General features: G+C 43.8%; 1 protein-coding gene and 1 non-coding gene across 4 annotated transcripts in view; one reads left to right on the top strand and one right to left on the bottom strand.

The window, feature by feature from the left end:
- frmpd3 (FERM and PDZ domain containing 3) overlaps window positions 1-24,387 on the bottom strand; it is a 54,540-nt gene extending 30,153 nt beyond the window's left edge. For 2 of the 3 annotated variants that reach the window (XM_057043311.1, XM_057043313.1), the window contains exon 1: window positions 24,028-24,387. The gene's annotated coding sequence lies outside the window, so the exon portion shown is untranslated. The remainder of the gene's footprint in view (window positions 1-24,027) is intronic. The other variant, XM_057043317.1, reaches the window with a different exon arrangement.
- On the top strand, window positions 4,454-4,536 carry trnal-cag (transfer RNA leucine (anticodon CAG)). The gene has a single exon. It is a non-coding gene; the product is annotated as a tRNA-Leu (tRNA).
- Window positions 24,388-25,581: the final 1,194 nt, after the last annotated feature.

Genomic DNA, 25,581 nt, shown 5'->3' with positions numbered 1-25,581 from the left:
TTGCTCATGTACTGGCATTTTCTGCGATGTCTCCATGACAACCAGTGACGCTACAGATGCAGCGAAGAGTAGATGCGAGCAAAGCAGCAACCAGACGGGGGAAAATCTTCTGTGACGACAGCGGATGACATCAGGTTCAATGGCCTGCCAGGTTAGCTGCTGCTTCATCCGCCACGCTGTCGGGCCCCTTCTCCACACCCTGACGTGACCTATTACACGCCACCGTGTTTACTGGCTGCTTTTTTATCTGTTCAGCGCATTTCTTTGCTTTTGCTCAAGTAAATGGCCCTTGTGCTGTTTTCTGAACATGAATATTTGTCTGATTTCTCTCTTTCTTTCGGGCTAATGCAGTCAGCGAGTGGGGCTTGCCTGCCCTTTATCATCACGTTTTCATCTGCTTGCAGAACCTCCTCGGAATTCTTCACCTCCCGGGTCTCCCCGGAGTCTGGGTGTAACGTGCTTTATTTGCGCTGCTCAAACAGTCTCCCTGCACCTTCGCCTTCGCTCCTCCCCACTGAGCTTATTTCTGGGAAAAACTCGGACTGCTGTTTGCTCATATCACACACCTGAATCGTACTGTATCAACAAACATGCCCTTCATTTTCCTCACACACGGTTTAAAAAAGGGAGAAAATCCACCAAGCAGGCACCATCTTTAAAATATGCAACTTTGTCATAATTAATTAATGTGCACCATATTGTCTGGACAGGCTCATATATCAACAGTACATCCACGAGGCTGACACCTGCTGTGTTACTATAGTAACATCATGAGAGGTCTGATGGCAGGTACAATTAGCCATCACGAGTGAATTAGCCTGTGGGTTTGAATATCCGCTTGCAAAGTGAGGGAGGGAAATTGAGAGAGAAATAGATGTTTTCTGGGGGGAAATTTGAGTTTAAATGATGTCAGATAAAGTTGAAACTAGTTCACTGATGCGTTTCTTTGCAGCGTTTAAATAGATCTTGGGAACACCTTCAGGAAATCAGTCTATACATTTAGGAGAATCAAATGGTTGCAGATCCTTTTCTTCCTGGATGGTTTCTGACTCTTGTTTGTCTACTTCTTCTCTCCTGGATCTCTACAGAGCCTGAAGTGTTACCCATCAGCTCGGAGCCTTCGAGTCCTCAGGGCAGAAAGAGGGGGGTCCTGATGTCATTTAGTGAGAACAGTGTTCACAGCTCTGCTCTGTGTAACGTGATTAGCATCTTGAGCAAGAGCCCCAGAGTTGGTATGCCCACCGCAGGCATCAAATTCTCTTCTCTGAGACAGGCAGGTTCATGCTGAACAAATGTGACAGCTTCTCCAGAATCCCTCACACCTGACGTGTGTGTTCAGTCAAAAGAAACTTTTCATTTGTGGTTAGTTGCAGTTTTAGCCCAGCGAGGTCGTTTATTCCTGACTAATGCAGGACACGAGCACACGCTGGAAATCAGCCCATGAAGAGTATCTGACTACACGTAATTGCTCGTGTTGCCCTTTTTCCTGGTTAGCCTGTTACATAACAGACTGAACAAACACATTAGCTAGCTGCAAACTCAGTGTTGGAATATGAGGTGACACACCGAAATGCGTCTGAAAAGAAGGCTAATTCTGGTCAGACTGCAATAAATGAGTGTCTTACATAACCGATGCTGTAGAAATATGTGTGACGAGAGAGTTGTTTATGGTTTCAAATAACCAGCAGTCCTGAAGCACTGGAGCAACAATAGCTAAAAAAAAATGAAAAGAAAAGCTACGCTACAATACACTTTAGCATCAAAAACCATCTAAAATCAGAAAATCAATTCAGCTACTCGTGGGAAATCTTTTGAAAAATGGTGAATCATTAAAACAAGGACCGACGTTCATAAACTGCAGAGGTCTGTGACAAACAAGAAGCTGCAAGTTAATGCAGGAATTGATGCGGACACGGAAACAGTCAGAACACACATGGCAAAGCTACGGAGAACACTGAAAACATGAAGCCAGAAAGAACACATAGCCTGAACAGATGGGGATGAGCGAATAAATAATGCCCAAAACAGGATGACATTCAAGATTCATAGGTATTGTAAAATAAGCGTGAGTGTTGTGTAAATGATGGTGCAGACTCAGCCCTCCAGCAAGTATCAAAGCTAATTTGTAATTGCCTCTGTTTATCTTTCAAATCCTGTCCTAACTGAAAATGTAAGACAATTAAGCAATGCCCCAACTTAAATACTCAAGGATTAAGTGGAAATACGATTTAAAACAATTAGCGAAAAAGAAAAAAAGAAAATAAACATGAGGAAGATGTGAGAGCGATCTAAACTCGATCTTAAACGCACCACATGGCGAACACACGAGGATTCACCGTGTCAGAAATTGATGCCTTTCAATTCCAGATTGATGATGTTGCTCTTGAATTGAGCCTTTAGCATGCTGGCAGCTGCTAATCAGCTAGCACCGAGGCGTGGCTGACACGTGCTGCCCATGCGGCTCCCTGGGTGCTGCATTTCATCCGTGATTGATTAAGCTAGATGCAGTACTGCCACGACACATAATCCATCACTTCCACAAGTAGTTATACTCTTCTTCTACTGTAACTCCTGAACGCGTCACATTAAAGCCCTTGGAAGCTGCGTGAAATTCCAAATTAAAATAGAAACCTTTAGTGCCTTGAAGTATTTTTTTTAAGGAAAAGTTAGAACAGACCAGAGAGAATTCTACTTATTTCTAGCTATTGTCGCTCAGCAGAAATCCTTTCACAGCCCAACGTGTCTTTGTTTTCCTGCAGAATTTAGACGATTAGTCATTTTCCTTCCTTTGCCTCTTCCAATCAGTGTCATTGAATTATTTCGCTGCATCCAGGCACTAATGGACGATTTAACAGAGACTATTAAAGAGGAAAATGAGGGTAAAACAATCCTGATACATTCAACAATCCTCCAAGTCATTTGATTATCTGGATTAGTGATGCTCCAGCGGTGAAGGCTGAGGTGAGGTGTGAGTTTAAAGCTCATAATGAACCAGTTTCAGGAAGATACAGTAAGTCCAGTAATTGGGTAAAGTCTTACTCTGCAGGGTTACACACATCGTTATGTCTTTAAGGGCTGCAGAGGCTTCTGCTCCATTCATTATTATTTATTTCATTATTTTTTGGTAGATTACACATTGGCGACTGAACTGTCGGATCCGTGCGGAGGTAAGCTGAGAGAATGATCCTGCCAGAGTGTCCACATGGCCGATCCAGCTGTGTCTGAAGCGCACGGTTCGGATTTAACCTGTGAGTCTGGGCCCATTTAGATGGTAAATATGGGCTCATGCAGCCAGCAATGTGTGGTCTGTCTTTGATGGCCTCCCGGTGTTAGATGTGCTTGACAGCTCATATCCAGGTTAAGCTTTTAATGGGCCGTTGCGGTTTGCCCTCTCCTCACTGTGGTCTCCGTGTCGACACGCATCGCTTTGGAAAAAAGGAAAAGCAGGCTTGCTAATTAACGCCATTCTGCAGCAGGGGTTATTTTCTCCATTTCCCCATGAGGGGCGCAGAAGGTTGTGAGACATGTAGGAAAAATGAAAATGAGGGCTTCGCTTGTAAATTTGGAGCGGAACACCGCGGATGAGCCAGTGGAAAACACTGCATCGGGAATAGACGCACCACTGACGGAAGACTTGGAAGAGCTCGACGTAACAGGATAACAGCTCCTGACAAAAGGCCACAGGGCCACAGAGGTCTGCTCACGTCACTACTTGATGAAACGCTTAGGAGATTCCTGCCACGGAGAGTTTTAGATTCTGCAGGATTCCTGTCTTTCTAGCTAGTTTCCATTATGTGGAGAGGTGAAAGTGTCAGGGTTATATAAGCATGTCCCTTAACTACACTCAGAACAGAGGAACGCCACACAGAAAGATCCTAAACCACTAATCAGGCTTAGTTTATATTTGATGATAAGTGCTTGATGGGTCCAGCCATAGCCAACATATCTGCATGGTTGCCTTGGGAACAGCATCGACATTCTGCACCCTCAGAGGCGCTCCATCCAGCTCTCCAAATGAGGACCTCGCTGTGGATTTTTACCACTGAATAATAAAAAATGGAAGCAAAGGAGGGAGAAAAGATAGATTTGAGTTCTCTGTTGCTGTGGTCAGGTTTGATGTGCTCTTAGTGGTGGCTGCAATAGTGACTGATGGAAACATGTGGAGCGTAGGACATTTGATTGAGACAGAGCAGATCAGTTTTAGGATGCATTATCCCTATGTTGAACATGCTCTGTCCCCGTCCAGTTCAGTCTGCTCTGTCGAGATGCACGTTTAAGATGGTCTCCATCTGCTGAGACGTGAGGTTTGGTTGCCTTCATTAACATCTTTTTTGCGAGTGAGGTAAAAACGCAGTTATAAATCTAGGCTGGAATCACAGTTTGGGGGTGGCAGGAGCTCAGTGAACAGGAAGTAGCCGCTGATGCATCTGCTGGAGCTGCACATGCAGCCAATGTCAGGATGGCCGAGCGGTCCAAGGCGCTGCGGTCAGGTCGCAGTCTCTCTGAGAGCCATGGGTTCGAATCCCACTTCTGACAGCACAAGCTTTTCAAACCTTTGCCTCTGGGTCCAGGATCACTGAGGTCTGCACACCTTCCTCACCTCTTCCGTCAACTACTGACGCTTCTACAGATGCTTGTTTTCATCCTCTGACATGTTGTTATGGCTCTCTTCTGCCCGGTGTCAATCTCCACAATGGTCTTGTTCACCATCGCCTGTTTTTCTGTTTCGGGATGACTCCTATGTTCAGGTCACAGGAGTCCCCATAGGGATGCGTTCAAATCCCACTTGTGACAGCATTATGCTTTGAGGGCAGCAGTAGCTCGACCTGTAGAAGACTGGTGTCTTTCTGCTTGTAACCCTCCCCCTTCCCTTCCATTCACTCACAAAAAAAATTGTAAAATATCAAAAGTGATGCTGGTAGATTTTTTGTACAAGTGCTCTTGAACCAAGGTACAGAACCCACAAACAGCTACGTACTGCAGAAGCAGTAGTTTTCCCTCTGGGATCTAATAAAGTATTCTTCTCCTTCTAATGTGGATTTTCAATGATAGGTTTTTAGTATTTCCCTGCATGCATTTCAAAGTGATATTGTTAAATCAGAGTTGCTATTTTTATTTTACACTTTAATTTTAAAATAAACAAACTTTTATTTGCAGGAGGAAATCCCAGATTTTATGCCCCACTGACACCGTTATCAGCCAAAACAGAGCATCTCAACACCCCCATTTTAATTATGCACTTCAGTGCCTCACACTTGAGCACAGGCCCAAACTTGACATGAATCTCATGCTTTCCCTCACATCTCCACTCTCTCACCAACTTTCCATCTTCACCTTCACTGATGCTGTGTTACTTTTTCAGTTCCAAGGGATTTGGCAGCAGAGCGTAACAAGGTAGCTCGTGTGAGGAGAGCAGCGTGAATGCACCGATCGTCATCTGTGATAGTCAGCAGCATCAAATCACCGCCGCGCTGCTTCCTTCGTAGCCTCCGGCTCTAAAGTAGGCCGAGTAGCTAATATTTACAGATGTCTGCCGGGAGCAGTGTGCCTGTTTTATTGATATGTGTAATGGAATGTAAGGAGAGAAACATAGGCCAAATTAAACAGATAAATGTTGTCTGTTAAATAGTGACGTTCATTCTCCTGTGTTATAACTAATTACGACATTATCCGACAAGGATAGTGGGATGAAACCGAACAGTTTCCTGGTTGGAATATTATTGAAATTAGTGATCATAAAATCCTGCCTGCTGATGTCACTTCCTGTCACCATTTGGCTACTGGACTCTTGTTTGTCTGTGGACGTTGGTCCTGTCTTGCAGAGGGACCATGAATGCTTGGATTATGCATTGGATTATGAGGCCTGTTGGGATGATTTGCTGTGTGTCTGTTCACATCTCAGGGCAAGTATTTGCGTTTATCCAACAAATAGTGAAGGATAAGAAAGGGCCTTGACGAGAACAATGAATATAAAGGTGGGCTGCTAATTAATTCATCCTTTCATGTCATTCCTTTCTTCAGAACAATGATGCTGCTGTGCATACGTGCCACACTCTGTGTGTGGGTTTATTGGATGATCTCCAGATACAAATTATTTGCAGATCACAAGAACAAAACATGACTAATGTGTCCTTGTTTTTAGAATCACCCAAATGATGCATAAAATCTCAGCCTAATATGCCAATAATATAATGTGAAGTGGGTCTTTGTAGCCGAGACGAAGGTTGTATTGATTCATACGGGCGATGTTACACGGAGCAGCACATGAACTCGTCTGCTTTCTTTCTACACAACGTCAAATGTAGCCTTTTTGATTTTCTATATAGTCGGTACTTTGGTGAATCCCAGTTGGAGTGGATGAATTAATAATCGGAGCTGTGATGTGCAGCCTCCTGGGCTCAGTTCTGAGCTCTATAGAGGTATATGACAGGAGACAATAATGCCCACTACAAACACGCAATATTTCTGGAGTTCTCTTCGAAGTGCAGGGAGTATTTCACAGGCCTGGTACTTTTTCTACATCGTGTGGCTCCGTGTTGTTTGCTGAACACGGCCCACCAATAACACGGCTGCCTTGTTTTATTGTTTCAAAAGTCTGACTTTGACCTTGGTGTAAAGTTAAGATTCATTCACAAATTGAAAAATGGATTTGTTTGATCTGAGGAGAAAAGATAGATTTGAGTTCTCTGTTGCTGTGGTCAGGTTTGATGTGCTCTTAGTGGTGGCTGCAATAGTGACTGATGGAAACATGTGGAGCGTGGGACATTTGATTGAGACAGAGCAGATCAGTTTTAGGATGCATTATCCCTATGTTGAACATGCTCTGTCCCCGTCCAGTTCAGTCTGCTCTGTCGAAACACACGTTTAAGATGGTCTCCATCTGCTGAGACGTGAGGTTTGGTTGCCTTCATTAACATCTTTTTTGCGAGTGAGGTAAAAACGCAGCTATAAATCTAGGCTGGAATCACAGTTTGGGGGTGGCAGGAGCTCAGTGAACAGGAAGTAGCCGCTGATGCATCTGCTGGAGCTGCTCATGCAGCCAATGTCAGGATGGCCGAGCGGTCCAAGGCGCGTTGTCCATTAGTTTTCCATGTTAAGGGCACCAATAAAATCTATACTCTACGTGTAACATCTGGCCCTAATCTTAATGCATTCTCTCTCTTACATATGAGTCTGCCACCGCCGCTGTGTATAAATTATACCACTGACTGCCCCCTCAACTCAGATCTAGAATTTGTCCTGTGCACAAACACTTCAGCATCACAAGGAAAGCAGCCTGAACACCTGTGACTAATCACATCTTTCAATGCACACTCTCCATTTCTCTTCCAAAGTGCCCAAAACACGCCCACGCACCTTCATCACTTTTATACCCTGTGCAGAGAAAACTGCCTATTATTCATGCAGTACTTTGTGGCGCTGTCAGCAAAGCTCCATGCTAGAACACTTATAATTCAACGTGCGCCACGGCTGAGCCGAGCGCGTCTGATACTGAGCAGCAGAGCGTTTGAACAATAGTTCACATATACGACAAGTCACAGCCCTAAATCCTGCGGAAAACGCTGCAGTTTATGTTATAGCGCTGTGAGTTGAAAATATATTTATACTTTGCATTTAAAAAGTGATCAGTTGTAATTAAATATTTTTACCTCTATCTAAACCTTCCAGCGATCTCTTTTAAGAGTCTCCAGTCAGACAAACTCAACAACAATGTTACCCATGTTTCATTTGCTCAGCCACGATATCCAACGCGCTGTCGTCGTAATTCCTCAGATCTGGTTGCAGGGTGACTGTCTGCACAGACACGCCTCACTTTCTGTGGAAAATCTCCCAAAATTCACCTCTGCGACAGATTTCCGCTGAATGGAACAGACAGATGTTTCCAGTTTTGTGTCATGATGATGATAATTTACCGGTAAGCCAGAGTTTGGCCTGTGCAGGTCTGGTTATCTGCAGGCTCTGAATCCCCCCAGAATCCTTGAGTCGCCCCACGTCACACTGAGAGCAGGAGCCTGCTGACACACCTATCAGAACACAAGTGTAATCTAGAGCAGTCAAGTGTCACTCTACATAAACGTCACTCTCCAAATGACTTCCTTCCAAGAATGTCTCTTCACTTACTAAAGCAGGTTTTAGATGCAGGAAGAAAAAAAAAAGCCCCCCCCCCCTTTGTCCCCCCTTGTTAATAAATGCAGCTACATAAACTGTCAGCAAAATATTGAGAAGGAGAATGATTGTTCTCTGCTCAACAAGATGATGAATCCTCTCTGATAGGTTTGAAGAGATCTTCATATGCTGACGCACTGACGGGATTTAATGAGTCAAAATGCTGCTAAATGGTTTGTGCTAAAGAGAGCCCCGGCGCTGGGATAAATGTTGTATAAAACGTCTTTAAAGCTACGCTCTCCTGTGGTATTTACACTGTGGTTTTCATTGTTATTAGGATGGGATTTAACTCACTAATCAAAGGGCCTCAATTAGCAAATGGGCAATAATGATTTGTGGAAGTCAATCAAATTAGAGAGACCTTGAAAGCATAAATATATTTTTTCAAATGTTCATCAGTGGTGGAATGATGTGGCTGGAACAATAAGCAACCACCCAAAAAAGAACTTATTTTCTTCTTCCTCTCCCTTTATAGTTCATCCTGGTAAAGGTAGAGGATCTATGATATATATTTCTGCCCTGTGGGGTGAAGAGAAATATGCAAATCAGATCAGCTTGTGTTCTCCAGAAACCATAAATTTGCAGTGAACCATTAGGAGGAGCTCATTGAGGTGTGTGTGTGTGTGTGTGTGTGTGTGTGGGTGGGTGGGTGGGTGGGTGGAGCAGTGCACCCTATCTTTTTGCTTCCTCAGCATTCCTGTCACGCATCTTTAACGTCATGCTTTACAAAGCACCATTAAACCCAGATAATTAAAAGCACCTGCACCGGGCCACCGATACTCATCTCTCAGCGAAGTACTCACAAAATTTAAGAGTCGTGCAGGCTAAGAGTGGAGAATCAGGCATTTTCCTTTGGCACGCCGGGATTCTGTTCTGCAAGAAATGTTGATGGGTGAGGTGAACATTGATTTGTGATGTCAGAAGCGGTCACAACCCTTGAAATCAATATGTCGAACTCATACCCCCCCTCCCATCCCTACTGGGACTGCAGATCTATGGCTTCCGAATGTTTGTTTTCAGAGTTAAAATAAACTAGATTAGTTCTGAGACATCTCAGGAAGCTTGTATGAGGTACTGCAGGAAAAAATGCTGGAGATGAATCTCTCTATACTCTTATTTAGCATCAGAAACTCTCTCTCACACACACACACACGGTTGCACACACACATGGTTGAGCAACACTGCCCCCTTGTCTTTCCTGGCTGATTCTTCTCTGGCATTTGTGTTCTTAAGGATTTTTTTCTTATCTGTCACATCTCCAGATGAATATATTCTGTTCTCTGTACGTTTCTATTACAGCATGCAGCCGAGACTTCAGGCACTTCGTCGCCCCCTCCTGTTGCTGAGTGATTGAAACTCGAGTCCTAAGACAAAGTGAACCCCGTACTTTCAATCCCAGAAGCCCTGAAGCCGCTAGCGTTTGAGTGATGAATGCTGAATCCCATATCTGCGTATGTGTCACAGATAGAGGGCCGGGGAGAAATGGTGTTTAGTTTTCCATTTGTAAGCGGTATCCCTTCAGCTAGCTCAGGACCTGTGTCTCTCCTGCTCTTCCTCTGACTTTGGTAATCACCTGCTGTAGGTCCTCCTCTCACAGCTGCTCAGGATGATTTAGGTTCAAAGGTGCAGATTAAACGTGGCTCTGAAGTTTCTCCTTGTCAAAAACAACCTTCGCTCTGCCAGCTGCCGTATCCCCCTCTCTCTTATCTCAGCAGGCTTTGAAACTCAAAGGTAAATTGCAGTTTGCCAAGATCGCAAACAGCCAATGATTTGGATACAAAAAACAGAAACTTTTCTGAATGTAGCGATCAGCTACCTGCGTGTGATGGGGGCCCCAAGCAGCAGATTCTCCACCGTGCTATGGAAAAGTATTCCCCGTCTTCAGACAACAGGCGGATTAATAATCAGAGAAGACATCTCTGTTCTCTTGTTCTACGCTCAGATCGCTATCTGAAGGAGAACATCTGTCTCTCTCCAGTTGTGAGCTTCTGCCATGCCCGGCTTCTCCATCCGGCTCGGAAAGCTCTCCGGCATTTGCAGAAACTGATAACAAACACGTCGCAGTTCACTTCGGGGGGGGGGGGGGGGGGCTAAAACTGGGAAAGTTTTTCTCTGATGCTGTGACAAAAGACCGTCGCAAACATCACAGAGCCTTTTCAGACGGGCTGAAAGTGTTCCCTCTAAGCGGAAGCCGTGCGTGTTGTCAGAATACATTTTAATACATTTTCATGCGCAGACTCACGAGCACAAAGCCATCAAATGTGTGACAGGCAAGCGTACCTGCAGGAAGGTTATTAAGTGTAAAGTGCTGTGACGCACAGCGGGGCTCCTGCAGGGGCACGCTCTGATTTACTGCCTGACGGGCTGATGAGCCGGAGAGGCAGGCGGTTACTGCCCTCGCCTACAAGCCGAGCATGAGAGAGATTACTGCCTTTAGCTGAAAGCAACTGCTTTACGAGTGAGATATTTGGCAAAAAGGAGAGCGGCCGCAAATTCTGCCGAAGCTGCAAATTGCTCAAGAGATACAATGTGTGAAGACGTCAAAGAAGGAAGGACAGGGTTTGGACCGAGGGGACGAGTTTCATGTATTGAACTAATCAGGAAAAAGCAACCTTTAACACAGCTGGGTATTAAAAGCCATTCTAAAGAAATAACTCTGGAGCTTTGATTTAAAAAAGTAATATGTAGCACATGACTCAGGGGGTGAAGTTTGAAAAGGAGTTTGCCATTATGTTAACTAAAACTCCTTAACTCTGACAAATCGGGTGGGGCACGGCCATTTAAAGCTTTGAAGAAGAACATTAAACACTTCAAATCTCTTTCTAAAAAGCCACAGTGGACAGAATAGAAAATGGGGGTTGTATCTTCTCATTTTTATGCGTTCATTCGGAGGTGAGCAGCAGGAATTTAAGCCAAGTGGAAGGCAGAGGATAGACGGAATAATTCCAGAACGTTATGATGTTTAAGCCCGGAACTTATGAATCAGGAGCTGCCCTGAGAGTAGGAGGGCTTTACTTTAGCAGCAGTCACCTTGAATAAAGAGCCATGGCTCTGTCCGTTTATCCACACACCCCTCCCTAAATTTAAATAGAGGTACACATTTCACTTCACTCATACTTGGCTCTACTTTAGAAAAAGAACATTTAAAAAAATAATAAAATGTGGTTGCCAAGGCTGTTCTAAAAGATGTGTTTGTTTTACGATCTGGAAGGTTCCGTCTCCCTTTGACCTTTTGATCCCCAAAACAAAATGTGTGAAGAACTTGCTCACAATAAACCATAAACCTGTTAACGCACACATCATGCTTGGCAGAATGACTGCCAAAAGAAGCAAAGACAAAGGCAACTTTATCCATCGTGTTGAACTGTACGAAAAGGCGGATGACGTAAAAGGCCAGCAGATCAGGAGAAGACGTGAAAACACGCACGCACACACGGTTAGTGTGATTAAGTAAAGTGCCAGCTGATGTTGCCCAGGGGCTCCACCTTTCCCTGGGCTCATTCACCATTAAACTCCTCCAGTTGCACTCATGTAGTTACTCTGTAAACCGCATAAAGTCGATAGGAACATAAAGCGGGCGCGTGTGCTGCATGATTTACTCATTTGGTCATGTCACAGAGTGTCAGGCGCTCCGCCCCGGTGAGGCCACAACAGTTTCTGGTTCTGATGTCAGCCGCTCTCAGATGCTCTCTGTTGCCACGTTTCATCAATGGCGGAGACAAAAGCTCCGGCATCAAAAGACAATAAAGATGACAGCTCATCTGTCTCGGAGGTGCAGAGCCAAGCTCAGCTGACTGGAACCTTCCTTTGGTGATGAATATAGTGAATACACAGTTGGGCTCCCCGTCCCTCCACAGATCATCACCACGTTTGTGACAGGGTTTACAGTCTATCAACCCCCCTCCCGCCCCCGCAACCAGCAGTTTTTGAACCACATCCTCTGTAAAAGTTCTCTTGTGCGGTGTGGCACAGATCAGCTAATTGATTTCCCAATCAGTCTTCGTTTCAATAATATGACATTGATTCATTCATTCATCAGCGTGCTAAATGCTGCACTGCTGGGCCACCGCCCCGGGATCATTAATAATCAAATCAGAAGCCTGATTGAATCGAGATCTCGTGAGTTAAATTAAATCAGTGGTGATGCTCTGACCTTTTAATAAGACAACACCTCTGAAATGTCCCTGATGTGCCTGCGTCTATCGGAGATGAAACGTCATGCAATGTCCTCCTTCATGAGGCCTCCAACCTGATGGTCGACAGAGAGCAGGTTTGTGGACTGCAGAAAGGCTAGACGGTGACGGCCCGATCCACCGTGTCGCCACACCTGAGGGACATGCGGTGTCATGCTACTGCTGGTGGGATATCAAAGGTGACATCCTTGATTTCAACACCCGGAAATGCCGGAGGGGGAACAGCCACCAGCAGCCAAGACCGGACAAAAGGCCAGAAACTACTGGAGCTACAGTAACAGCAGCGATGGCTTCACCACAGACACGTAACACTTTTGTCACTCCATCCTCCATCCCAGCAGATTACTCCCCCACATCAGAGGTGAGTCTTTTTGACATCCCACCATTTTAGTTCACCTGACTGCTGAAGCGTCCGTGCGGCTGGACGTGTTACCTCAAGTTTCCTGGCCAAGGAATCATGTTCACAGCCGCACTTGTCAGTCACCCTGCCAGCTCCGGACCGCGGCTCATCTCCAGGACCCACAAAAGCCGACTCCGCATCGATGGACCCGATCTGACATAGCTGGTGTGGGACAGTCTCACTACGATGGTAATAAACACAAAGTTGTGTGGGTTTTTTTTTCTTTATTTTTAAATACCGTCATTATCATTTTAACTCAACAAACAGCAGCAAAATATAATCTACTAATGATGCTCAGAAAAACTCTTTGTGAGAACATGGAGGCTTTTGGGTGCTTCAGTTGCTGGCAAAAATCATAATTAGTCCCATTGTGTTTCTGGGCAAAATGCAGCAGCTGTGATTGGGAACCACAGCTGGATAAAAGCACTTCAGCCAAAATGAAACACGAGGGATTGTTGCAACCAAAAACTAGACTGCAGTTTGCTCATTCATGGCGGTGCTTCCTCATTCCCAGTCACATCGATGTGTATATTGTATATTGTATACAGCCTCTGCAGCATGTACAGGTATACAAGGGCCAATTATCCATTTATCTTGGATTATTGTATATATACTGTATATATATACATCCTTTTTCTGTATATCTTACCCCAAATTTTATTTAATTGTTTTATTTTACTTTTTCTTTTGCTGCTGCTGTTCCGCTGTAAATTTCCCCGTGTGGGACAAATAAAGGAAATCTGAATCTGAATCCCTCTGCTCCAATATTGTCTATTGTGAACATTGCATACCATAATTGCATTATTCATGGGCTATATTTTTTGCCAGCATATTGGAAGGATTCTGAAATGTAATTTACGAAGGCAGCGTTTATTACGTTTTCAAGAGAGACGGACCATCACTGTGGCTTTATTACACTTATAGGATATAACAAGGACAAAAGGTAAGACATGAGTTACAAGATACCGGCAATACAATCGTTGATTTCCAACATGCTTTGTTATAGTTAAAACAGAAGAATCCATCCATCCATCCATCCATCCACCCACCCACCCACCCACCCACCCATCCATCCATCCATCCATCCATCCATCCATCCATCCATCCATCCATCCATCCATCCATCCATCCATCCATCCGTCCATCCTCCAGCCTCCCAGTGCTCATAGAACTCACCCAGCTGCTACATAAAGATCTCTTCTTTATTACTGAACTCGTCATCTTTCTTTTTGAGCTCTTCGTCCTGATTCTAAACTTCCTCAGAGAGAGCCTTGAACTTTTCTTCTCATTCTTCCGGCACTCTCCTGTGGATTTTTTCTTTGTCCTCCATGTTTATTCAAGGTTCCCCTGTTCCACTCCTGTACAGGCCCAACACATCAGCATGAGCAGAGGTTCTCTTTTCTGTCTATGAGCTGTTCATCTCTCTCTTTCTCCCCCTTCCACACTAACTCTTTCTCTTTGCTATATCCTCTCCCAGCATCCTCTCTGAGAAGAGAAACAATACCGGTTCTAAAATGGCTCATCAACACCAGACGAAGGACAATTTTTGCTTTCTTTATTATTTCCATCAGCCTTTTCAGAGATGAAGTGTCACTAACCTTTAAAAGCAAGCATACAGCACTTCTTTTTTCATTTTTTACACAACATTGGGAAAACTGTAACCACTGATTTTTAAGGGAACATTTCATTGAAATGGTTCCAAGAAGCATATGAATGCCTAAACTTACATAATTGTAAGTAAAACAGAAAAGCACCTCTACCAAGGTTTCATCGCTCTTAGTAATGAGTAATGAATAGTGTAGCGCGTGGGTGTGCTTTTTTTCTGCCAGAGGAAAGAAAGGATTTTATAAATGCAACAAGGGAAGGCTAAAAGCTTTAGGTAGATATTGTTTCTTCTGTTTCCACATCAACATGGATAGACCCATGGGTTCACAACAGGAACACATCCGTCTTGTGCTACTCACAGCAAACTCTCTAAGAGTATTAATCACAGAGCCGGTCTCCTGGCAGGTGTCGAAGGCCCTTCATTACTGGCCAGTCCTCCACCAAAAAGGTAATTCCCTGTTGCTGCAGAGCAGGTCAGACACTTTACCTGCAGTCCATTAATTAGCATGACAAGGAAACTGAAGGTATAAGGTCTGACTTCTATTGTGATCTTTCATTCACACTGACATCAGGCCTGAAATGGAAGAAATGCATGTCAGCATTGATTTCCAGCCTCCACTAGCCTCAAAGTATGAACACTGAATGCCTCCCATTAGCTTTATAGCACAAGCTAAAGCCAAGACTTCCGAAGTGTCAAAGGTGTCTGTCCAAGTTCCTGCACGGTTCGTACTATATGGGGGGTTCAGATATTGCTATCTGCAGGGTAAGAATAAAAGTAGAAAGAGTTATTAATGTGAAATGTGAAAACAGTTATCAGCTAGAAGAGCTATGGGGAAAAAAGGCCCTTACACGTCCATCGTACCTCCATCTTCAGCATCTACAGCTCACAATGAGGTTTAATCCTATTCTCACTGTTTATTATGGACAGTTTTATTCAGGTTCTGTTTCTGACACATAATAACACAACAGCCAGGAGGTCCAGAGGTCCTCAACGAGCATCTCTTCAGTAAGTGAGGGAATATGGATGGAGCCAAAGATGATGAATATCATGCCAAACACGTATTGTGTGCACAGGAGGAGCAGCTGTTTGCATTGTTTAAAATCGTAATTTAAAAATTGCAAATGTCTCCATTGTGCAAACAAAAAAGGCTAATCTGATTTAGTAAAAACAAACCCCTGTTTGTTTTTAATCATTTCTCAAGTGGAGTAAGAGAACGTTTTAATGAAGCAGCATTTTACAGTTTAGCTGTGCAAGATTGGCTGCTGAATTAAAGAGCTTTAGCACCAAGTTCAGGACATTTATAGGGTACATATACTGTTAAAACACAGTCAGTGCAGAGAATGGGTTTCCGTCTCCATCAGCCATTCACACAATGCAGAGCAGTATTTACATGAGGACACGTTCTGCATAATGCCAAGTTTAGTGTGTCCAATTACATTAAACGTTCCTATTGGGCTGCATCCTCCCTCTGGGTTAGAGAACTGTAGAAGTGGGAGGGTGGAGGGTTATGAGTATTCAGGAAAGCCACTTCAATATTTTCCTCAAAGAGTCTGAATCCATTAAAAATTTAAATGTGCCTTCTCTCAGGAGATGCTCCTCTGCACAATCAAGGTGTGTGCTTGTGTGTCTGTGTGTGTGTGTGTGTGTGCGAGAGAGAAAGAGAGACAGGGAGAGAGGGAGGGAGGGAGGATCAGAGACAGACAGAGACAGTGCATACATTTAAAGGGCTGGGAAGAATCACTTTTACTGTAATAACTCCTTGCGGGCGTCTCTGTGTTTACTCAAGCGCAGATGCAGACGACATGTTGTGCGCATGCTAATAGACCTGTAGGCTATGCGCAACAGTAACAGTCTGCAGAGGAGCAGAAACCAGAGTCTGTTTGTTTTGTAAAAGTGTTCAGCTACATGTGCAACCGAGCTACCAATCAGAGACTTCACAGAGGTGTGTTTAGCAGCTAATCGGGTTTTTGTTGTCATGGCGTGGTTTTTATCTCGAGCACAGGGCGATGTTGACACTAGAATCTTGCAGGGCTGTGCATGAATGTGCCATCGCCTGTCTGTGTTGACAAAGTTGGCAGCGAATAAAGCCCACATTCTTCTCAGCATTGCAACAGATTGTGTGTTTTTCTTTGCTAATGTACAGTGAATAACTGTGACACGGTTGCCAGATCCAGAGCTTCCCTGAGCTTTAATGTCTTTCCTTTCTTAAAAGGACTTTGCTGTATTTTGTTATCCTCCTAAATCTGCTGCAGTTTCACAGGCTGTCAGAACTACTTGACATGAACCTACAATCACCTCTGGTGAAGCAGGCAGAACATTAGCAGGGACATTTAATGATAATATGCCTTCCAGTCAATCATTAATCCACCCAGAGTGGAAGAAGAATGAAAGAATGAGATATGGAATCAGCCTTTTTCATAAAACGTTGGGATTTACATCTTTTTATACTGTATATTAGTCTGTGTACTCTCACTTACTCTGTGAAAATATTTACAAAGAAGCTTGAAACAGGTTTATATCAGATTCAGACTGAAGATATTTTATACTGGGAGGATAAACGGACTGAGCATGTGCCGTGGCCGTATAGGTGACTTCAACCTATGCAACGCTGCTCTCCTGTCTGCAACACACACTCCTTCATTAGTCGAAATAGTTGACTGAACTATTTCCTGATCTCACCGATACGCTGAAAGTGCAACATAATGAATCAATGTCTGCACAGTCGAGTGGAATTATTTTAAGGTTGCTTTTTTTTCTCGATTAGTAAATTCAATATGAAGCAGATTCCAGACACAGTTTCTGTGGGTATAAGTTGATTCTATGCTGCACTTTACTGTTCCCAGACTAATTCCCTGGTCCTCCAGAGACTAAAACTGAACAAGCGTTCAGCATGTTTTCTTCTATCTCTCGATCGTAATTGCAAATATTACCATGCTATTTATAGTAAATTCCTGAACTGTATGTTTGTGGAGCCTTTCCAGGGGGTGGTGTGGGTGTTTTGGTATTGACAGCTGGTGATTTGAGAGTCCAAAGCAGAATAATCCAGAAAACAAAAGCTGGCTGCATTTTTTCCCCCTTTTTTTCCACTGCTTCATGTTTAAAGTGCAGCTCTGTTTAAGAGAAAGGTTGAATCTGTCAGCTCTGGGAATGAGCAGCATGATGCCGGCTCGCATCTCCCAATCTCCACACGCAGATAAACCTTTGAAATTATTGACTCAAACAACTCACAAGTGCCAGGAGAGAGCTGCTCCTGGAGTCCTTGTTGTCTTAAAGTGATGTTTTTCATATACAGAAATTAATATTTAATTAGGAAACTATTACAAAATGTTGATTCTGTTTATTATCTTAATGGAATCCTTCATCATGAAGGACCAGCACAGTGGTTAACAGAATTTCATGATCTCTAAGTGCCTCTGTGGGTTTTGTGCGGGTATTAAATTGCCCCTGGGTTTGGGAGTGTGAGTAAAAGGTGTGTGTGTGTGTGTGTGTCTGTGTGTGTCTGTGTGTGTGTGTGTGTCTGTGTGTGTCTGTGTTTCTTGTGATGGCCTAATGACTTATCCAGGGGGTACTCCAGCACCTCCTCTGATCCTGGTTAGGACAAAACAGTGATAAACAGAAAATGAATAGATGGATTTTAACATGAAACCTGCCTCAGTATGAAACATATGAAATTTGTATTTAAATAAAGGGATCATCGCCTTCAATAATGCGATTTATTATTCCGCCCTGCAGAGAAAAACATGTTGTAACTACATTTACAATAATTACAGCATGGTGTCGTCTCAATTGTTTATATTACACAGAAACAAAAACACTGCGTATAATCACATCATCAATGTGTGAGTGTGTGTGTGTGTGTGTGGGAGGGGGGGGGGGTTGTTCATATTACATAGTGAGGATTTCAGCCACAAAGTTTTTTGGGGTAGTAAAGACATTTTGGTTGGTCCTCATGTGTGGGTAGTGGGATTAGGGGTGTGTGTGTGTGTGTGTGGGGGGGGGGGGGGGGGGGGCATCCTCGTCAATAGACTTTTATCATTATCCAAGTTTTAGCATTTTGTGTATGAGCATTTATGTCAGATTGGGGCTGTGTTTGCATTAGGAGGTTTACTCTAATAGGATTGTTTTTAGGTCTATCAGAGGCCTGGTTTTCCTCTGACTATGACAATTTATTCCAGAGTAAAATCCTAAACATTTCTTCACTATATGTGCAGTGTTCTTCCTTCTCCTTCATCCTGTCCTCCTCTTTCTTTAGCAGATAATCCCTGTGATGGAACACAGGGTTTTGGTTTCACTTTTGGGATTTGAAAACACTGAATTTAAAATGAGACTGAGCCGTTCCTCTGTTTGTATTTTTGAACACCGAAGGTTTCGATTTCCTCTGTAAGCGCTTGTACGGATAAAATTAGAACACTTCGGCGAACCTCATCTTCTTGCTTTGTGCTGTTTATATAATAGTTCTATATCTGTTTGATCTACTGAGCTCTCAGATCTTTGGATCTCCAGTATTGATTAACAGAACAGTGATCCCGGCATACAGTAAAATCCCAAACTTTTCTTTAGTGCGGAGCCTGTTCAACAGCGCTCCACTTTTAACAAAATTAAACCCTCTACTTCGTTGTTCTGTCTAATGCAGTTTGATATTTGCAGTCAAACAAGACAAACCCCAACAGTGCCAAACGCACTTTTGCTCCTCTTACTCAAATGAAGCATTTAGATTATTTCTTTTTTTTTTAAAAACTTCATCTCAAATCCAAATCTCACAGCAAATTTGCTTCCTCTCCAGGGAAATGAAATCAAGACCATCAATCAACTTCAGCTCTGTGTCCTTACGTGCGTCCCTCGCTCCATCTGTTTCTCCAACTTGCATCAGAATCAGATTAATTTTTCCCCTTCCTTTTAATTTCCGCTATCCAAAGGCAGCTGCATCATTTCTTTGCTTCAGTAGCTTTAAATAAGTAATGCACGCTTCTGTTTGAGTGTTTGTTCTGACTTAAGAAAACTATTTGTATAGAGTTTAACCCAAAGTGTGTTTGAATTATAGATTCACAAACTGGCTGCGACATTTGTGTCACACTGATTAAAACAAAAAAACCTTTGCTATGATTCTTTGAGCCATACAAGTCATGTGAACTTGATTGGGAGAAGAGATGGAAACACATCAGGGCCACTTGAGGAGAAAGGTGGGAGATCTTAGTGATGCCGAGTGAGAGAGGGAGAGAGAGAGATGGAGAAATCCATTAAATTCTTTTGAAATATTGAGCAAATGTGTGGTTTATTCCATTTCCTTTGGTGAAAAGGACTACTATGCTGAAAGATTTAGTCCATTCTGGATTTCCACATGTGTGGGTTACAGAAGCAAGACAACAAGAAGGTGGGGGGGAACGCAGACTCTTCCCTCTCCCCCTGTAATGTTTTTCTCTGTGTGTGCAGTTTTCCCCGTGGCCATTTTTCGAAAAATGTCCACAGCTGAAAAACGAAAAAAAAACAACAACAATAAGTGTCCGCCTCTGACAAAAACTGCAGCACATGAATTCGCGATGTTTTTCTTCTTGACACTCGTGAGTCTGGCTGCTGCAAAAACTCTGCAGTCATCTGTTTTCTATACGTGGCCTGTATATAGACTTGTGTGCCCTCGCTGATGCAGGCTTTAGATATTTCAGAGCACTCTTTGGTGCGCTGTTGTGACAGAGGAGAGGACGCGAAAACACAGTTAGAATCGTAATTAGCTGTGTGGCCCATGGCTGTTTGTGACCTGTGAAACAAACAGAAATCATCAGCATGATTGTAGCACTAATGAGATTTTGTGTGTGCGTTTGTGTGTGTGTGTGTGTTTCCTCACATTGCCTACATATTGAGTACCGGGATCCTCATTCTAGCAGAATGGGGCCATGTTTGTGAGGGGGGGTGGCATTTCGCTGGAGCCCACAACTGTAAATTACTGTTTGAGGGTTAAGACATGGTTTTAAGGTTGAGGGTAGAATTGGGTTTAGGTTAGGGTAAGTGTTAGGGTAAGATGCTTGGTAATGTATTGTGTCTATTAAAGACACAAATGTGCGGATGTGCATGTTTGTGTGTGTGTGTGTGTGTGTGTGTGTGTGTGTGTGTGTGTGTGTGTGTGTGTGTGTGTGTGTGCAGCATACATATTTAAGAATGTAGATTATGATTGCATGCAAACAGGGGACAATGCAAATGTTCCTCTAAAGGGCTCTGCTCTTTCTGAGTGCTGCAGCATGTCAGAGTGTCTCTGTAACTGTGAGGTCTCACAGACGGGACTGGACATTATTGGACCCTGAGCCAATACCAGATTTCTGCTATTGACATGATTTTTGTGTCACAGTTCATTCAAATAATGTCCCACATGTGTTCACTCTTAATGTGATATATCATCGGCCTTTTTGATTCTTTTCCTTTCAGCTTTATTGTCAAAACTTGTGCTATGAAATGGTTACATTAATAAATGACTAATATCAGCAAAAATGGAGCGCGGATTTGATTTGCAAATACTCGGGGCAGTCTGACCATCACTGGTGGAAGGAGGGACTGACGCTGCCCTCTCCCGATGAGAGAGGTGAAAACAGCCCTGTCTCCGAATCCAGGCACTGGTCAGAACATTGTTTTTCCCCTTGCACCTTTTCTTTCTTTCTTTCTGTTGATAACTTGGGATCGGGGCCAAGTTATGGAATGACCTCACACCAAGCTGCTTTACTAACATCGTATGCCTTGGGTGGAGCAGTTTTGAATATTTCAGCATTTCGCCTACTTCCATTTCAGCCTTAAACTTGTTTTGTGAAATTTTATGACATTTATATAGCAGTCAATGGTCTGGTTGAGCCTTGAAAATGACCTAATAAATTGTTGTGTTGAGATTTTAAATGTGCTCGTTTGGGGTTATAACGCTTATTACCCTGAAACTTGGATAAGAAACCTTGAAGAGACAGAGAACGTACAAAGATAACAGAAAACAAAATAATACTCTAAAAATCTGATTAAGATTAAGATGTACTTTATTCATCCCCATAGGGAAATTGAATTGTAGTAGCAACCTATACAAAGTATAGAAACAGAAAAAATAAAAACAAATAATGTTGTAGCTAATGGAATATGGAGGACACTGGAGTTGAGCCACTGAACACAAAGACCACAAAAGAATCCAATGGACACCTTAATGGATTGGAGAAGAAGACAATGATAGAGGGAGCTGCTAATAAGTACGTATCGATTTGCACACAATGCTGGAAGGACTTTATATTCCACAAAAGCAGGATGAAATTGGAGGACCATCTCAATGCAAAATATCTGCTAGGAAGTGCTGCAAGTTTTAGTGCCTGGCTAAATGTAGACATCCTTTTTTTGGTTATTTATCTTTCTGTTCTCACAGCACTGAATAAAGCTTTATTTTTCATTTCTCGGGCACATTTTGAATTGTGATTATTTGTGATTAATCCACAGCTACCCTGATTAAGCTGATTTAAATATTAATCAGTTGACAGCCTTAAATATTATATAATAAAGTTCAAAGCAGGCGGAAAACAGACTGCCTCAAGTAACTGGAATAAAACAAAGATAATCACCAGCAGCGGAAATATTGGTGGTAATTTATGGTATTTTAGGCTACTTTCAATGACATCCAAGTCTGTTTTGATCTTAAATGCAGCCAGCAATGTACCTCGATGACAATTGCATTTAAATACTTGAAGCAGGATTTTCCATTGGGTCTGGTGCTTTTCTAAAAATGTTGTAATAAAAACAAGTGAAGCTGCTTAGAAAAAAGAATTAACCACCCATGCTTACATCCAGCCTCATGCTGAATCCCGTAATACGTTTATGCAGCTTTTTGACAGTCGCTATGTAACTGTAAAACACATTAAGCTGCAAAACAAAGAACAATGCAGCAACATTTCTGCACTAGTTTTAGTTTCGGTGGCTAAAAGAAGTAGAGCACGCAGCTACCGTGAAAGAACTGACAATATGCATTTGAAAATGGTCTCCAGTCATGTTCTCAGACGTGGGTTCAGGGCCAATGTTGTTCATACGAACTTTGGTTCTCACCTTTGTATGAAGTTAGTCCAGTAGGAGGTCTCCTAGCAGTAAAGAATAACAACTAAACTACACACCACACACATGAAAAGCAGTATCTCCTCTAGTGAAGTTGCTGAATTCATTCAGAACATTAAACGTTACAGTATAACACATTACCGACACTTGCTGCTGCAGTCAAAACACGTCAATAATGAAACAGAGATGATTCCAAACGCTGTTGCATCAGTGGCCTGTTGTGTCATCCACCCACACAGTTGTGCAAATAAAACGTTTGGGTGAAACTAAGGTGACCAGTGTTATTTGTAGTTGCAACGGAAGGAAAAGACAGAAGAGAAGCTGCTCCTGACATCGCCGCTCCAGATCAGCATTAATGACATATGCTCAGAATTTGGGGTTTACTTCTTTGAGACAGAACACCTCTAGAGGAAATTGTTGGTCAGGCACAGTTCTAGAATAATTCCTGGTGGTTGAGAGAAGGCTCTGGTGGCCAAGACGAGCCTTGTCTCTACCTGACCTATGTCTCCATAACTTGTACAGGTGCATGATCAGATCAGAGCAGCCTGGAGATCTAAGTAATGGCCCTCCATCTGTTGATTCCGGCCCGTGGCCCCATATTCAGTGATGTATGCTGCATGCAATGGCATTAGACAGCTCATCTCTCTCAGCCACGGACACCTCTGAATAAGCACATCCACCACGGACCAATCTCTCAAATGTACTTTGGTGCTGCTGCGGCCCGGGTCTTTGACATCCACAGAAGGAGAAAAGCACAATAACCATTTCAGAGTCATGTAATAAGGCTTAGTAGAGGGTTGTGTGTGTGTGTGTGTGTGTGGGGGGGGGGGGGGGGGGGGGGGGGGGGGGGTCATCTGTTGGCAGCGATTGTAAACTGACCTTTTTGCTTTTCTGCAGAGACAGATGAGGACAATCTCAAGGTAGCAACAGGAGCGCAATATCCTTTCATTCTCGATAAAAAGAAATTTTCATTTTGTGATATCCTGTCTTCCACAGGTCTGTAACGCACCGCATCCTAATACATTTAGTGTAATTATACAGCCAATTACTGTCTCGATCTTCATCCCACTGCCTACCTTCCTGTCCTGACATACCAAACAGCGGATCAGGTGATAAAAACCAGCTGAATGTTTGTGGGATGGATGGAAATGTGATTTTGGATGAAGCCCTGAGAACATGTCCAGTCAGATGGTCCCAAACAAAAATAAATAAATAGCAAAAGCACTCAAATCTTTACAAGCGCACTTTCAGTCTCCCTCCCAGTCACTTCATCCCTTTTTAATGCTCCTGTCACCTCCCTGCTGTACTTCTTCATTCCCAGTGACATTCCCCAGACGATAGATGAATATCGGACCGTGTCCTCCAGGAGACGTATTTCATTATCGCGCTGCCACAGCGCTCATCCACAGTCGTCTGCTTTCTAATCAATGACCATGCAGCACACCGGCACAGCACGCAAGACAAAGACCTTCACCAAATGATCAGACTCAGATGACAGTCAGAGAAGACATTCAAAGCCCAGGTGAGGAGGAGCTAATTCCTTCACATCTGCAGAGACTGGAATAAATGGAAAACCTAAAAGCAGCCCCAGCTGTGGCGCCTCTTACCTGCGTGTCTCTGTGGTTGTCTTCGTCTGTGTGACTCTTCTTCTTAAAGACCCTCTGTCTGCACAACCATGCTCTCCTCTGTGGGTATGCATCTGTGGAGCAGATCAGAGGCGTCTGTGGAAGAGGAGGGATCAAGGATCAGAGAGTCCTCCCAGCGAGCAGCCGCGTCTAGTGCATTTCCCTGTGTCTCCCACTCTCCGTGGTCATTCCAGCCAGCCCATCAGCAACCGCAGAGTCAGGGAGCGAGCATTCAGGGAGAGGGGAGGTGCTTATAGGACTGAGTCGGACATGGAACAGTGAGCAGAGCACCTCCTCCTACATGTCTCACTGCAGCCTGTGGACCTGCTGCTGGAGCCTTCATCTACCTTCTGTTTCCTTCCTGTGCATGTGTGTGTGTGTGTGTGTGTGTGTGTGTGGGGGGGGGGGGGGGGGGTCATCTGTTGGCAGCGATTGTAAACTGACCTTTTTGCTTTTCTGCAGAGACAGATGAGGACAATCTCAAGGTAGCAACAGGAGCGCAATATCCTTTCATTCTCGATAAAAAGAAATTTTCATTTTGTGATATCCTGTCTTCCACAGGTCTGTAACGCACCGCATCCTAATACATTTAGTGTAATTATACAGCCAATTACTGTCTCGATCTTCATCTCACTGCCTACCTTCCTGTCCTGACATACCAAACAGCGGATCAGGTGATAAAAACCAGCTGAATGTTTGTGGGATGGATGGAAATGTGATTTTGGATGAAGCCCTGAGAACATGTCCAGTCAGATGGTCCCAAACAAAAATAAATAAATAGCAAAAGCACTCAAATCTTTACAAGCGCACTTTCAGTCTCCCTCCCAGTCACTTCATCCCTTTTTAATGCTCCTGTCACCTCCCTGCTGTACTTCTTCATTCCCAGTGACATTCCCCAGACGATAGATGAATATCGGACCGTGTCCTCCAGGAGACGTATTTCATTATCGCGCTGCCACAGCGCTCATCCACAGTCGTCTGCTTTCTAATCAATGACCATGCAGCACACCGGCACAGCACGCAAGACAAAGACCTTCACCAAATGATCAGACTCAGATGACAGTCAGAGAAGACATTCAAAGCCCAGGTGAGGAGGAGCTAATTCCTTCACATCTGCAGAGACTGGAATAAATGGAAAACCTAAAAGCAGCCCCAGCTGTGGCGCCTCTTACCTGCGTGTCTCTGTGGTTGTCTTCGTCTGTGTGACTCTTCTTCTTAAAGACCCTCTGTCTGCACAACCATGCTCTCCTCTGTGGGTATGCATCTGTGGAGCAGATCAGAGGCGTCTGTGGAAGAGGAGGGATCAAGGATCAGAGAGTCCTCCCAGCGAGCAGCCGCGTCTAGTGCATTTCCCTGTGTCTCCCACTCTCCGTGGTCATTCCAGCCAGCCCATCAGCAACCGCAGAGTCAGGGAGCGAGCATTCAGGGAGAGGGGAGGTGCTTATAGGACTGAGTCGGACATGGAACAGTGAGCAGAGCACCTCCTCCTACATGTCTCACTGCAGCCTGTGGACCTGCTGCTGGAGCCTTCATCTA

This window comes from Takifugu flavidus, chromosome 9 (genome assembly GCF_003711565.1).
Source record: "Takifugu flavidus isolate HTHZ2018 chromosome 9, ASM371156v2, whole genome shotgun sequence".
Taxonomy (NCBI): domain Eukaryota; kingdom Metazoa; phylum Chordata; class Actinopteri; order Tetraodontiformes; family Tetraodontidae; genus Takifugu; species Takifugu flavidus.
This window is presented reverse-complemented; position numbering and strand designations above follow the sequence as displayed.